The sequence below is a fragment of the Schistocerca serialis genome, chromosome 4 (assembly GCF_023864345.2).
Source record: "Schistocerca serialis cubense isolate TAMUIC-IGC-003099 chromosome 4, iqSchSeri2.2, whole genome shotgun sequence".
NCBI lineage: Eukaryota > Metazoa > Arthropoda > Insecta > Orthoptera > Acrididae > Schistocerca > Schistocerca serialis.
The window spans coordinates 34,290,499-34,295,574 of NC_064641.1; the positions used below are offsets into that span (position 1 = coordinate 34,290,499).

Below are 5,076 nucleotides of genomic sequence, written 5' to 3' on the forward strand. Positions count from 1 at the left end.
ATGTGATGTAATCATCCTCACGGAATAAGTTTACAAATGTAGTAAAGTGAAACTGTCATCAACCCGAATGTGTTTTGTACATCGTAGTGCTTTAGTCGACATGGCCCTGTGGGAGGCTGTGTGGCATTGCCTTCCTCTGACCTTGGGACTGACTCACCCAGCCAGTTGTAGGTGGACCTGTACAGCGTAACATGGACACCGAAGCACGGTGTACCTAGACACTGAGCGTCGGAAGTTTCGGGAAGGCCAGTCGCATTTAAAGGCGTACCGTGTATGGTTCCTGAATGTTTTAGCTAGAAGCGACGAATAGCGCGAGTGTAGGCACGCAGGGCCATATTATCATTAGGCACTTGCAGCGGGGCGTGTTTGTAATCTCGTTGTTCTTGGTACCGTTCAATGCAAAAGTTCCACCTACCTCAGTACGGCGTCAGTTCACCATCCCGTTTCTCTGTAAATGTAGGTACTATTAGTATGTCGGAAAAGCAGCGTTGATAAAACGACGCCTATACTTAACGTTGCGAAGTCCGCGTAACTCTGAAGCCAGCTACCTGGTAAATATCTTACAATAATTTTCGGGCGGAAGGTGGTTGCTTCATTCCGTTAGTAAAATGTCAAAATTCTAATACAACTCTTTTTATTTCCTATAGCTCAAAGTAAAAAAAAAACCTGCAATCAAGTCCACATGTAAGAAACTAACAAAACTACTGCTCTCAGTTCACAGTTCATGCAATCCAGATCCCACGCAAAGCAGCCAGAATTTTACCTAAGTCCGTCCCGGAATGATTACACGATCTTACAGTTCCGTTACTAATAGTGAGTTTCACATTCGATCCTTTTCAGTAGACTTCTTTAACAGAAACTGCTCGCCAAATATTCCATATATGAAAACGGAACATGCCACGCGGATTTCTTACATAGGCCAAAAGTTCACACGCGATATAACTTTTCAACAAAACAATTCCAAAATTTCCAACTTTCAACAAATTGTTTGTAAATGCAACGGCTTTCATGGCAACATAATCTAGATGCGGGAAACCAATTACTTCTTCATATTATACACAATGAAGACTGAAATGTTCAACGTGAACTGCATGTCCAATAGCTGACTAGCGACTGCCTTGGAATCTGCTTCTACCACAGTATATCTATCTAGCAGAGCGGGGGAACTGCTTAACTCTGATTGGCTAAATCTGACTGACCAATCAGAATGATTCTTCAAGATCATTCTACGGCAAAACTTGCCTTAGCCGATCATTAAACAGAAAGTCATTGACGTCATTCTAAATGCAAATACTAATATAATGTTTAACAAAACCAAACGAAAAGAAAATTAATCTTGCAATAAATTTAGAAAATTATTTTTCTTTCAGCTGTTATTCTGGCTGCCTCCTTACAAATGCAAGTACACTTAGACGTACGTCATCAGCAAAGTGGGCACAAACATCTTTCTCATTCTACGATTACGTAATGTATTACATAAATTTTGCATATGTCCCACATACAAACTCTCACTCACTCTCATTCACTCCCACAACAATATTAGCCACACATAATAATTTTGTCTGTTTTTTGTGTAACGAAAATGTAAAGTAGTTAAGGTTTTTCAAATTAAAATCTCAATTAAATAATCCTGCACATTGAGAGTTCGGGTTATGTTTTCAAATGATACCAAAAGATAAACTCTTATAATTCCTAACCGAATTTAATTCCCTAAGTGTCGGTTTTTGACTTTTTGCGTAATTTTTTCTATCTCCGAAACTATGATAGTTAAAGGGTTGAAATTTTTATACAACCTTCTCCTGAATAACAAAAGCTAGTGTACCGATTTTGAAAATTATTGAATAATATTTAATATAGTTTAAGATTCGTAGGTGGCATGAATAATAAGCTCCTGTTTAGTGACACGCTGGCGCGTTCACTCGCTGCAGTAGCAAGAGGTGCACATGACTCATTACTAGGACAACTTGCTGTCTCCTTCACAGTCTCCGGCTCCAATACTGCGGACTGTACTGCAATGAAGCTTACTGCAATAATTGTTATCGTGCATTAACTCGCAACGTCACACGTAGGCAGTAGCTTAGCGACCCCGCATCGAATAGGGGCCCCACAACCCGGGGGAAAAAATAAATAAATAAATAAATTAATTAATTAATTAAAATGTTTCTTCTAGTGAAAATTTCACTTAAAAATTTGTGTGTAACAAACCCTCAATGACAAAACATTATTGTCTCGGCTACACAACATTATATTTCAACACATTTCGGAGTAATATTACATTTTATAGAGGTGATTTTAATGCGAACTATTCAGAGGCCGGCACGGCTGCATTGAGAACACACACTTACTGGTACATGTATTAACTTATTCATGGCCTCATCACTTTCATAAGGTTGACAGCAGTATTGGTTAGTATGACAAAGAGCATTTGGGGAGTCCCCGATTCGTTGGATACGTATGTTGTTTCATAATCAAAAGTTTCGAAACTCTTTCAGTTGTTCAGTTCTAATTTTGTTCTGTAATTGCGATTTGCGAGTCTTGCGACCGTCAATTTAATTTAAAAAGTTACGAATTTCGATAAAGTTGCGAATTTGGATAAAGAGTACTAGATTTGTGTAAAGACTGCAAGTGCTTTGAGAAAATTAGCGAGACGATAAGTGTAACAAACTGAAGTTACCTTTACGATACCACGTACGTTTGACTACGAGAGATTGTTTTCCATACTTATTTCATCTAATGTTACAGAATTTGACGAGTGTGAAGTGCCGAATTTTTTATCGTGTAGATGTTACAGAAATTATTACTATTTCACCTTGCGCCGTTCTTCATTTCCTCTCCGTTCGCCTAATAGCAAGACAGAAAAATAATAAATGATATAATGATAAAAAAGGGGATAGAAAAGTATTTAGGTGCAGTTAATTTTATTTAAATAGATAAGTGCTCACTTGTCAAATGTTATTGTAAATTTCATGTCCGCACACTAATCACACAAAAAACGAAGTTACCCGTAAAGAAAAAACACCAGAGTGGTCCCGAAAAACGAAAAAAGCGGCAGGAGGAACAAACGAAGTGTGATGAACAACTATAGAAGACTTAGAATTAGTCACCAGCCAACGGAAAATCAACCTTACGCTTCTCCAAGTACGGCTGCCAGCCACAATATAGTAGCTGACCCATGACAGATTCCTTACAAGTGCTCTGAATAGACTGGCTAGAATCAAGAAACAAATACTTTAGTGGGCGCAGAGGAAAGTGAGGTAGAGACCGAGACTCATTCACTACATGAAAACAGTCCGTCTAGGAGCAGAATACCAGAATGACATTGGCTTATGCCAAATATTACTAATGAAATACGAGATTTTTGATGCACAATAGATTGTAACGAATGTCAACATTGTGAATGTGCAAACAATCTTGTTAGAGGAACATCTGCAACCTAGCATTATACCAGAGGTTGAAAATACCGCTACAGTTGTTAAGTTCTTTTATTATCACAGGGCCGGTTTCGGGCTCTTTTACGCCCATCTTCAGGTGTCGTAACTTGGTGCTGTGACGCCCAAGCACCGCGGTGGACTTGTACGAGGCGCTCGTAGATGTACACCGTGCCTCGCACACATCCACTGCGGTGCTCGAAAGGGGGGGGGGGGGGCACAGCACCACGTTACATTAAAAGATACGTCATCGCCTAATTCAATAAAAAATTGAAACAAATTAAAGAATTAATATCAAAAAGGAAACAGCGTAATTATGGGTAAACTGTGCTATGGTAGAGAAAATATATATTATAGGAAGATGGAAAAGGGTAAAGGGGCCTTGAGACGTTTACTGCTTAGGGGTCCCGACATAGTTACTCAGGTCCTATAGACACGATACCTGAGCACTGCGTTCTCACTGTGGAAACAGATAGTATCACCAAACGCTTATTTTGAATTTTACCGAGCAGCGGGTACGTGAACTTCAGCCAACACAAATCTGATGGCGGCGCCATGTGAATAAATAAATGCGTATTTTAGAGAACTTAAAAAATACTCAGAACACAAAAAAAGGTTTACCACTTCTCGAATTTACGGAGATTTTGTGCGAAACAAACAGTGCCATCCTCTAGCACTTAAATATCCGCAGAAAGACAGGGCAGCCATCTGCAGAACTTCGGAAGCGCTATTTTGCTCACCTCTGTCAGATCATCTTGGTACGACGTGGTGGCCGAGAGAGTGTCGACTTTAAAACTATACAGGGGGAAAGAAAGACAGATTCTGACCAGCACAGAGCCAATACTGCTTTCAGCTCCCAGCGCTCACATCTTCTCATGCAAAACCGGAGTGTGGATTTGCAAACATTCTTGACACAGCCACGACTAGTTAGCAGCCGAGCTCACTAACAAAGAACAACACGGGCAGTATAACAGAATGCAATGTGTAGACGCTGAACGTTTACACGGAACACAGATTAAACAAATTGCATTCGCAGCTTGCAAACGCAATGGCGGACCAGAAGTACAACACGGTTGCACAAGGACTAAGCAGAACTACAAGTACGTACATGGTACTTGAGATTCTGGAATTATAAAATGCAAGGGGGCCGGGTTTGAACCGGGGACCTCTCGATCTGCAGTCGAATGCTCTACCACTGAGCTATACCCCCAACCTGCACGTATGATACAATACTATTGAATCTAACATTATGGGTCTTCTTGATATATTTACATTGGTTTGAGTATTTTCATGTAGTTTGAAGTGGAAAACATTTTGGGATGCTGATGTCGGAATTCCAAGATAACTGAAAGGCAGAGCCGTCGTGAGTCATGTACCGTCTGTAACGGTTTGATGACGACAGTAGCATACGTCACCCTCGGTCAGTATCAGCAACCAGTGACGACTTCGCTGTCGGGCGTGTTGCCAACGGTGAAGTAGCCGGCCTTGCCCCTGAAACCTACCGCGGTTACCACCTGTCCCGAACCGTTCAGGACATCCCCTGTTTGAGGTGCAAATTCTGCATCCTGTATAATGAACTGTCGTTCCATAAAACAAGCGTTTGTCTTCTTTTGTGTCTAAATATTTTAAAATCCGTGTTTCATTTGAG

The 5,076-nt window shown here is 40.5% G+C and overlaps 1 non-coding gene across 1 annotated transcript; it reads right to left on the minus strand.

Moving 5' to 3' along the window:
- Positions 1 to 4,565: 4,565 nt before the first annotated feature.
- On the minus strand, positions 4,566 to 4,645 carry Trnac-gca (transfer RNA cysteine (anticodon GCA)). Its single transcript has one exon. It is a non-coding gene; the product is annotated as a tRNA-Cys (tRNA).
- Between the last annotated feature and the right edge of the window lie 431 nt (positions 4,646 to 5,076).